Here is an 11617-nt window from a genome sequence, read left to right as displayed (position 1 = left end):
TCTGCGATTGACTGCAACTGAAAACCCACCAAAGGGTCAGTTATGGATCAGTTCTAACTATAGGGTTCACAACTATAGCATGTAGCTATAGGAACCAGTCCTTGGAGAAGGACCTCGTGATTAGGAGGGTGGAGGGACAGCACAGGAGAGGTAGACCCCCAACTGACTCAGTGACTGGGATAATGAGATTAGGTGTGTCAGAGACAATGAGATTGGCTTAGGATAGGGCAGGATTCAGAACGGTTGCACATAGGTCCGATATGAATCGCAGGCAACTCGGTGGCACATACCAACAACAGATTAAGAACATAGAAAAGTATGATGGTGACTTTCCAGCGTAAAGCGCGAGTTTATCTGTCGATCTGAATGAGCCGTAGATGGGTTTCAAGGATTCAAGTCCCACTACGGGAATGAGTCTCTTTGACCTCATCCAGGACTTCTTTGGGATTCCTGGATTTTAGAACCAACAGAGAACTTTTTTTTGAAGGATGAATCAAGATGAAGAGAAGGAAGACAAGGAAGAAAAAGGCAGGGGAGCCTCGTGGGGCTATGGGAGTCTAAGGTTTGGAGATCCCCAGCCTCCAGTGGGATTTGGCTTCAGTTTCAGCCCAGAAGGAGGGATGTGTTTCCACTTTAGCTTCGGCTTTGGTGACCTAGTAAGTGATTTCAATAACCTCTTCAGTGAGGTAGGAACCTGGACCTCGCCTTCGTGCTCCTGAACTTCCAGGTCCTCAATTAGTGATACCTCGTGAGAGTCATGAAGGAAGAGATGCTTTGAGACTCAATGCTTACGTATCCAGATAGACACCAGCCCAGGATATTTGGGGGGGGGCGGTGTCTTGGAGAGTGATCTAGGAACTGAATCCCCAAAACCAGCACCAGATTGGGGCTACCAGAGACCTCTTCATAGATTTGATGATACATGGAGGACAATCAATCGTCTGAATTCCCAGGTTTCCCAAGAGGGTCTTGGTGCACTTCTACAGACGCAACCCGGGTCCTATTTGAAGAGTGTCTCTGTGACCAAGATCACGTAAGCCAGATGGGACAGTGGAGGGGCTCCAGACTGTGGGGGACAGTGAGGGCTGGAGAGAGGCAGCAAGACTAGAGGTGATCAAGAATCACCAAGATCTCCCGCCTTTGAGGATTCTTCTTCCATCCTGGATTTCTTTCTAGGATGTTGGTTCCCATACACTCAACCCTTAGAGACCTTTAGATCATTCTCATCTCCCATTGATTCCCAACCATCAATGGGCCTAACTTGTCACATCACACCAGGGACTTGACTGTATAAAGCAGAGAACTGGGGGTGTGTCACTATGCCACTCACCTACACTGACCAAAAAACCCTTTATGATTTTTTTTTAAAGTCCCTGCATTGAAACAGATGAGGGAGAGAAATGTTTAAAAGGGATATATGATTAGGTATTGTCATGACAGGTCCAGAATGAAGGCTGCATAGTGGAATGGACTTGGGGAAGGGATTGTATAACAATGAAAGAATTTTTCTTTTCCTTTTCAAAGAGAGGAGTGAACTGGGTTGGGGGAGGAGGTTGGGTAGAGAGAAAAGTGCAACAGTGAATGAATGGAAATCCAAAGTCTCTGTAAACTTTCATTAAAATCAATAAAAAAATTTTTAAAAGGGGAGGGAAATCCCCATGAAACGATGGGATACCAGTTGACTTGTTTCAATTAACTGATGTAGCTTTGGATGTGCTCACCGTCATGCCAGGAAATTTGGAGTACACCTGTCTGGACAACAGATTGGAAGAGGTTCATATTTGTTCTAAGAAAGGCGAACCAATTGAATGTGGAAACTATCAAAGAATATTATTAATCTCACATACAAGCAAAATACTGCTGAAGATCATTCAAAAATGGCTAGAATAGATAGGGAATTGCCAGAAGGTTAAGCAGGATTTAGAAGAAGTTGTGGCAAGGATATCATTGCTGATGTCAGATGGATCCTGACTGAAAGTAAAGAATACAAGAAGAATGTCTATTTGTGCTTTATTGACTATGCAAAGGCATTTGACTGTGTGGATCATAACAAGTTGTGGGTGACATTGAGAAGAGTGGGAATCCCAATACACTTAATTTGGCTCACAAGTAACATATATTTGGACCAGGAATCTGTTGTGTGAAAGGAGCAAGAGAACACTGCATAGTTTAAAATTAAGAAAAGAATGCGTCAGAGTTGTATTCTCTCTCCATACGTATTTAATCTGTAGGCTGAGCAAATTATTTGAAAAACTGGACTTTATGAAGAGGAATGTGGCATCAAGATTGGAGGGAGACTCATCAATAACCTGGGTTATGCAGATGACACAACCTTGTTTGCTGAAAGTAAAGAGGAATTGAAGCACTTGTTGCAGAAGATCAAGGAATGCAGCCTTCAGTATGGATTGTATCTCAATGTCAAGAAAACAAAGATTCTTACCACCAGACCAATAGGCAACATCATGATGGATGGATAAGAGACTGAAACTGTCAACAACTTCATCTTGCTTGGATCTGCTATTAACACCCTTGGTAGCAGCAGTCAGGAAAAAAGGAGACACATTGGACTGGGAAAATCCAAGGTTAAGGAGTTTTCCAAATTCTTGAGGAGTAGTCATGTCAGTTTGAGGACTAAGGTGTGTCTGATTCAGGTCATAGTCTTTCCAGTTACTTGCTATGTATCTGAGAGCTGGACAGCAAGTAAATATGACAGAAGAATTGATGTCGCTGAGCTGTGATGTTGGAGAAGAGCACCGGACATGCCATGGACAGCCAAAAGAACAAACAGATATGTCTTGGAGAAGGTGCAGCTGCAATGCTCTTTAGAGGCAAGAATGATGAGACTTCACCTCACATACTTTGGGCATGTTGCTGGAGGAGCTATTCCTTGGACGACATGAAGGATGTATCCTACTAGGAAGGATGGAGTGTCTGTAAAAGAAAGGAAGACCCTCAACCAGATGGATTGAGGTGATGACTACCACAAGGGACTCTTGTGTGTCATGAAAGGTGAGGATGACACAGGATAGAACAGACCTTTTGTTCATAGGGTAGTTACGAGATATATTCAACTCAATGGCACCTAACAATAACAACAATCTAAACTCAGGGTATTTCTAACAGGAACACAATTCTGTTGTTGTTGTTGTTGTTGTTGTTGTTGTTATTCAGAGTCTGCATAGCAGGCTGATGGGTTGATTTTTTTTTTTATTTCATTATGGGTAATTTAAAACATATACAAAACACAAACAGTGAAACCTCATATAAAGAACTCAAATGTACCTATTTGCCAACTTTAATTATCAACTCATGGTGAATCACATTTCACATTTTAAATTACATCTTCGATGCTGTTGTGTTGTTACATGGTGGTGAGTCACTTGCGACTCATAACAACAGCTCTGACCCAATCATATTTTCTCTGACAGAACTACCCTCATTACCCTAGTCACTGAATCAACCCATCTCATCAAAGTCTTCCTCTCTTGGGCTGTCCCAAGCATGACGTCTTTCTCCAAGGACTGGTTCCTCCTTGCAACATGCCCAAAGTATGTCAAACAATGATTCAGAATCCTTGCTTCCAAGGAACAGCCTGCCTTCACCCTCTCCAGGATGAACCTGTTTGTTCTCATAGCAGTCAATAGCATATTTAATACCCTTCTCCAGCACAAAGGCATCAATCTCTATTATCCCTAGTCATTGTTCGGCTTTCTGATGCATAGCAAATAATTGCAATTTAATGGCCTAGATCAGGTGCACCTTAGTCTTAGCATTAAAAGAAGATGGAAGGAATATGTGGAGTCACTGTACCAAAAGGAATTGGCATACTCAGAAAGAAGAATTTCATAAAACAATGTATGAGAAAGAACCTGTGGTGATGAAGGAAGAAGTTCAAGTTGCTATGGAGGAATTGGTAAAAATGAGTCCTCAGGAATTGTTAGCATATCGATTGATATATTTCAACAAACAGACTCTGCTCTGGATGTGCTCACCAACCTGGCCAACTGACTGGAAGAGATCTATATTTGTTATCATTCCAAAGAAAGGTAACCCAACAGAGAGTGGAAATTATTTAATAATATTATTAATATCACATACAAGCAAGATTTTGCTGAAAATTATCCAAAAAAGACTGGAATAGCACATCAGTAGGGGACTTCCTGATGTGCAGGCTGGGTTTAGAAGAGGCCAATGTACTAGGAGTATTATTGCTAATGTCAGATTAATCTTGGCTGGAAGCAGAGAATACCAGAAGAACATCTATCTGTGTTTCATTGACTATGCAAAGGCATTTGACTGCATGGATCACAACAAACTGTGGCTAACTCTAAAAGAATGAGAATTTCAGAACACTTAATTGTGTTGGACCAGAAGGCAGTCGTCAGAAGAGAGCAAGGAAATACTGCATGGTTCAAATCTTAGATATCATATCAATTAATCTGTATTCAGTACATAGCTCTTAGAAAAATACTTGCTTTTGTCAACCTTTTCATTTTCTGAATTAAATCATAGCCTTTTTTTAGCACTTTTTAAATAAAATTAAGATCCAAATTTGGTCCACACAGTATATTTGACTGCTGTCTCTTAAATCCCTCTTTGTTTAAAGATGTATTTTTCCTCTTCCCAGCCCTCCTCCTCTTTGTGCTTTATTTATTGGAAAATCCATGTCATTCATCTTGTAGCCTTTCCCACATTCTGGATTTTGCTGGTCTCCATTGTATCATTTAGCATGTGCCTCTGGCCACTATAATTTTGACTACCCAGTGCATAACTGAGCAAAATACTCTCCAGGTGCACACCGTCCCCAGATCGGAACGTTGTGATCCATAGGGTTTTCGTTGACTGATTTTTATGGGTCATCAGCATTTATCTTGGTCTGGAAGCTCTTGTTTAGCATCACAGCAACACGTAAACCTTCCCTGACAGATGGCGGCAGCTCACGACGTGCATTGGCTAAGATTTAAACCTGAGTCTCCTGCGTAGAAGACAAGAATTCTACCATTGAGCCACCAAGGCCTCACATAATTTCTGTAGTTGCTGCCAATTGTTAACCTCATTATTTTTGTTGATTTCCCCCCTCCTTTTCTTTATAGACACTATTCTCAGCCTTGACTGAACACAAAGCTTAACAAAACAGTAACAAAGAGGGTTTGTTGGTAGGACAAAACGATCTTTATTTTCAATGACAATGGTGCTTTCACCTGTGTAATTATTCTACCGAATAATGAGCAAAGCTTTCCACCTCCACTCATCAGTCTAACCAGACACCAGACATTTATTTACTGACGACTCACCACTTGTCTCAAAAAATCTTTATTTAAACAAAGATAAACATTAGCACACATAAAGCATTAATTTGTCTTGGCTTCTGTGCCCTTCTCCGTGTCTCTAATTTCTTTTTGTTTATCAGACAATGCCGGGTGCCCTGGGATCTGCAGTACGCTAATCCGTTCCCCATTCACTTTGGGATTGAGGTCATTCCTCAGGGAATGGGTTTTCATCTGATTAGACATATTGAATAGCTGATTTATTTCCATTCAGACCTTATGGAAAAGACCTGACTAGTGGAGTCTCCCCTGGGAGAAGGTGGGACTAATTGTTGTCAACATTTGATACACACAGCTGAGGACACCTGGAAATAATAAGAATGGGGGAGGGAAGGGTCCTGTTGTGTTCAGAGCAGGTCACTGCAGTTTAAGTTCAGATACACCAGATTGGACTATCATAGTCCATATGCATGAACTCTTAAAGGTACTATTATTGCATTGTTGTTGTGTACTGTTTAATCGGGACCAACTCATAGTTGACCCTATGGCAGTTTTCAGAGGCAGTGAATTGAATAAACAGGAAGAAATTACCCACCCTTCTCCCACAGAGTAGCTGGTAAATTCGAACCTTGTTCCTCCTGGATTGCAGCACTGCTTCTTACCACTAGGCCACCAGAACTCCCCATTAGGTTTGTCTCTATATCCTCTTTTGGGGAGCTTCAAATCTTTCTCATCCCTAGTACTTTTTAAAGCCTCTCCAAACAGTTATGTAAGGTTAGTGTATATGTGTCTGCTAGCCAGCTAAACATCTTTAAACTGACTTTGCTATAAATAACTCCCTGTTATATGTAGTTTTGAGCCTATTTTTCCTAAAAAAGGGAAGCTATTTTTATTACATCTAAGTTCCAGTTTATAACATATGAATTTGCAAGTATAAAAAAGGCTTAGAGAAATAAACACCCAGAAATATATTTCTGAAGAAGGCACATTTTGTGTTTGATTATCAACTTTTGAATGAAAATATTGGTGTACTAAAAAGTATAGACTAGAGAAAAACACTGGATCCATTATAAAGACAGGGACAACAGAAGGCTGTCATTCAGTCACAAATCCATGTGAAGAGATGAGATTTTCTCTATAACCAAAAATAAACAGGTGAAGTCTTTAAAGATTTGAGTGGAATGAAAGCTAGACTATTGAAACATTATGAATTGTACCTCCTGCCCAATATTTGTAAATCTTAACCTCTATGCCTACAGTTTTAGTCTTACTTGGGAATGGATTTTTTTTTATATTAATAAACAGGATTAGTGCAAGATGTAGCTGAGACAGTCTCTTTTGAGATATAAAGGGATTAAAGGCAAACCAGCAAGTAGATACTTTGAAGGGAAGGATGGTGAGGTTTTGTCTCTCTTCGGGCATGCTGTCAGGAGATACAAGTCCTTAGAAAAAGACTTCATGCTGGGAAAGGTGGAGGGTCAGGGGAAGAGAGTCAGATCCTCAATAAGTTGGGCTGACACAATGACTTTAACAATGGATTTAAATGCCATCAGAGATCACAGGAATCGCTCAGCTCTGTTGGTCATAGAGTCCCTATGAATCATAGTTGACTTGATGGCACCTAAAAACAACAGCAAGTAGATTTGGGGGAGGAGAGATGGCAAGACAAATGAATATTGCCCAGGAACAGAAGTTAAAAAGAGATAAGGCCCTTCCTCCCAAGCTAACAGAGAATTTACAGCCAACACCCTGAATTCAGACTTCTAGCTTTTTAACTGTAAGAAACTTAATTGTAAGAAAGTAAATCTGTGTTTGTTAAAGACACCTGCTTGTGGTGTTCCTGTTACAGCACTACTAGAAAACTAAGAAAGACACAGGGGGCAAAGGGGACCTTGCCTAGTCTGTAGGAAGTTGCCATACCTCATTGATGGTTCAAATTCACCAGCTGCTCCGTGTCAGAAAGGCGGGCAATCTCCTCTCAAGTGATTTACAGCCTCAGAAACACACGGGAAGGTCAGCTGTGAGTTGGTTCTGACTTGATACCAATGGTTTGAGCTTTTCTATTTTTTCAGGATCCCTGAGTAGTACAAATGGTTAACAGGTACAGACGGAAACCTGTCTGTTCAAGACGACCCAGAGGCTCTGCGGGAGGCAGGCCTGATATACCTGTAAGACACCAGCCCCTGACTGCCCTGCAGAGCACAGGTCCACTCTGACACACGTAGTCACCATGCTCTGAAACATAAGCAACAGCAACTGGCACTGGTGATATTTTGGTTTCTCATTTTAACTTAATGACAACTTTTCAAAATGTGATTTTTCCATTAAAAAGAAGAGAGAAGTGAGGAAAGAAGAGATTAAGTGACGCGTTCAAAATCATGTAGTCTATAAATAATAGCATGTGAAACCAGTTCTTCAGATGCTGAACGGATGCTACCCCCACTTCTACCCCAATCATACAGACTTTATGAATTCTAGGATTTCCTGTCTCATGTGGTTCCCTCTGAGCTTTGAGTTGCCTTTTCTGGTTACTGTAAGGACAGAATGAGCTCTGGTGGCCTAGTCCATAGGGACTTACATTGCTAACACAAAAGCAGCATCATTCTGATGGTTCAACTCCATCAGTGGCTCTGCTGGAGAAAGAGGGATGGGTACTCTACTGTCATGTGATTTAAAGCCTTAGAAACCCACTGAAGGGTCATCTATGAGTTGGTTCCAACTCTATGGCAATGACAGAGAGAAAGGACAGGAAATTGTTCACTCTCCTTTTTCCTCTTTGATGCACATCTTGATATCTATTAGCTGACTTAAGGTTCTTCTGGGGCAAGGTTTTTCTCCTCTCTGGGCTTCATTTTCTCTAGCTCAGAGATTTCTTCTGTTAAATGCTTTCCTCTTTTAAACAAAACTTAAATATCAAAGCATAACAAAATAATTATTACCACTGCACGTGTGCTATTAGGAGTTAATACTGCCGTATATACTGTAGGTTTAATGAAGCCTGGCTGTATTACCCTGATTTTATGCTGAAACGATTGAATCGCAGAGAAGCTCAGTAGTTCTGCCAAAGTCAAGGTTCTCTTCCTGTCTCTCCTGAGTCACTGCAATATCCTCCTCAATGGACTTCTTGCTTTCACTTATGCAGCACTACTTTCATTTTCCACACAACACTTAGACTAACCAGCCAAAATGAGAATAAACCACTGCACTGATATCTTCCCATCTTACCGCTTTCCTTCTTCATTCACACATTATATATATTCACAAATTGTTTTTGTTGTTGTTAGGTGCCATTGAGTTGAGTACAATTCATAGCAACCCTATGAACAACAGAGCTGATCCTTGTCCTATTCTGTGCCATCTTCACAATCTCTGACGTACTTGAACTCACTCCAGTCACTGTGTCAATCCATCTCATTGAGTCTTCCTTCCTCTCTTTTGCAGACCTTCTACCTTTCCAAGCATGATGTTCCTCTTCAAGGAATAGCCTCTCTTAGCATCATGCGCCAAGTATGTGAGGTAAAGCTTTATCATATTTGCCACCAAAGAGCACTCTGGCTGCACCTTCTCCAAGTTATATCTGTTCATTCTTTTGGCAGTCAGGTTGAGTACTCTTCTCCAGCAACACAGATCAAAGGCATCAATTCTTCTACTGCCATCCTTATTCATTGCCCAGTTCTCAGATGCACAACAAGTGATTCGAGGGAGAGAATGGTCTGAATCAGGCATCTCTTAATCCTCAAACTGATATCATTACTCCTCAATAACTTGGAGAGGCCCTTGACTGCAGACTTTCCCAGTGTAATACGTCTCCTGACTGCTGGTACCAAGGATGTTGATTGTAGATCCAAGTAAGATGAAGTCGATGGCAGTTTCAATCTTTTCTCCATTTGTCATGATGTTTTCTATCAGTCCATTGGTAAGAATTTTCATTTTCTTAATGTTGAGATGCAATCTATACTGAGGCCTCCAATCTTTGGTCTTCTTTAGCAAGAGCTTTAAGTCCTCCTCATTTTCAGCAAGCAAAGTTGTGTCATCTGCATAACATAGGTTATTGATGAGTCTTCACCTGATCCTGATGCCATATTCTTCTTCCTAGAGTTCAGCTTCTTTAATGATTTGCTTAGCACATAAACTGAATAGGTATGGGGAGAGGACACAATTCTGATGTACACCTTCCCTACTTTTAAACCATGTAGTGTTCTCTAGCTCTTTCTGCGCAACAGCATCTTGGTCAAGGTCTAAGTTTCATGTGAGCACAATTAAGTGTTGGGATTTCCATTCTTCTCAATATTAGTTATAACTTGTTATGATTCGCACAGTCAAATGCCTTTGCATAGTTAACAAAGCACAAATAGACATTTTTCTGCTATTCTCTGCTTTCAACCAGGATCCATCTGACATTAGCAATGAAATTCTTGGTGCCACAGCCTCTTCTAAATCCCCCTTTAACTTCTGGAAATTCACTATGTACTGTTTTTACTGTTGTTTTTTTTAATATCTGCAGCAGCATTTTGTTTGCATGTTATATTAACAACGTTGTTCTGTAATTTCCACATTCTATTGGATCACCTTTCTTGTGAATGGGACAAATTTAGTTTTCTTCTAGGCCAGGCAACTGTTCACCAAATTTTCTGGCATAAACTGGTGAGCATATTCAGGGCTGCATCTGTCATTTGAAACATGTCAATTAACATGCCATTGATTCCGGGGCTCTTATTTTTGGCCATTAGTTTAAGTGCAGCTTGAACTTTTTTCCTTCATTAATATTGGTTCTTGATTATATGGTATTTCCTGAAATATTTCAGTGTTGTTCAATTCTTTTTTGAATAGTGAGTCTGTGTGTTTCCTCCATCTTTTTTTTTAAGCTTCCTGGAAGATTCAATAGATTGTCAATAGCATCTTTAAGTATTGCAACTCAAGATTTAAATTTGTTTTTCAGTTCTTTTAGCTTGAGAAATGCTGAATGAGTTCTTCTTTTTATTCTCGAATTCTAGCTCTGTGAACATTTCATTATAATACTTTTCTCAAGCTGCCCTTTGAAATCTGTTCAGCTCTTTCACTTCAACATCTCTTATCTTTGTTTTGATTTCTAGATGTTTTAGTGAAATTTTTCAGGTTATCTTCTGATATCCTTTTTTTTTTTTTCTTCTTTCCTTTTTCCTCTGTCCTTTTAGTGGCATTTTGCTCTCTTCCTGGTCTATGGGCATAGGTGTTCAATATTTCAACCAATCAACACTCTTGGCACCTGCAGTCAGGAAATCAAAAGACGACTTGCATTAGGTAAATCTTCTGTCAGTGATCTTTCCAGAAGACTGAGAAGCAACGATGTCAGTGTAGAGACTAAAGTGCACCTGATCCAGTCCGTGATCTTCACAATTACTTGCTATGCATCAGAGAGCTGGATAAAGACTAAGGATGACAGAGGAATTGATGCCTTTGAGTTGTGGTGCTCTAGCAGGGTCTTGAACATACCATGGACCACGAAGAAAACAAATAGGTCTGTCTTAGAGAGGGTGAAACCAAGTTTCTCCTGGGAGGCTAGGATTTTGAAGCTCTGTTTCACATACTTTGGATCCGTTGCCAGTAAGGGCCAGTCTTTGGAGAAGGAAGGGTGGAGGGTCAGCGCAGGAGAGGAAGACCCCAGATGAAATGGATTGATACAGTAACTGAGGCAATGGGGGTAGGTGTGTCAGGGTCAGTGATACTGGCTCAGGACAGGACAGGCTTCAGAGCTGCTGTACATAAAGTCTCTATTGAGACTCGGGCAACTAGATGGTATATGTAACAACAACAGCATTCATAAGACGGCTTTTAAATTCAGGTGGTATAGACTCAAGATCACACTTTGGATTTTGTGGCCTTAGTTTCACTTTCTTCAGGCTCAATTTTAACTCACCCATGAGTAATTTATGATGTGTTCCACAGTCAGCCTCTCGCTTGGATTTGACTGCTGATACTGAGTTTCTCCAGTGATTACTTCCATAGACGTAGTCAGTCTGATTCCCATGCAATCCATCTGGTGAGGTCCGTATGTAAAGTCACTGTTTGTGTTTTTAAAAACAGGTATTTGTGAAGAATAAATTGTTGAATGTACAAAATTCTATAACTCTATTTCTAGCTTCATTTCGGTCACCAAGATGGTGACTTTCTGACTACCAGTCCTTTCCATTGTTTCCAATCATACACATACATACAAGAACTGATAATATGGCTATTATTGAAGCATACATACCAATAGCTAACACCAAAGAGGAGGAAATTAAAGATTTTTCCCAAATTTTGCAGCTCAAAATTGATCAAGCATGCAATCAAGATGCATTAGTGATAATTGATGACTGGAATGCAAAAGT

At 40.4% G+C, this 11617-nt stretch overlaps 1 pseudogene; it reads left to right on the top strand.

The window, feature by feature from the left end:
* The first annotated feature begins 410 nt into the window (after positions 1 to 410).
* LOC102862633 lies at positions 411 to 1176 on the top strand (annotated as a pseudogene).
* Positions 1177 to 11617: the final 10441 nt, after the last annotated feature.

The sequence above is a fragment of the Elephantulus edwardii genome, unplaced genomic scaffold, assembly GCF_000299155.1.
Source record: "Elephantulus edwardii isolate Elephantulus edwardi_28Jun2011 unplaced genomic scaffold, EleEdw1.0 scaffold00227, whole genome shotgun sequence".
Classification (NCBI taxonomy): Eukaryota; Metazoa; Chordata; class Mammalia; order Macroscelidea; family Macroscelididae; genus Elephantulus; species Elephantulus edwardii.
This window is presented reverse-complemented; position numbering and strand designations above follow the sequence as displayed.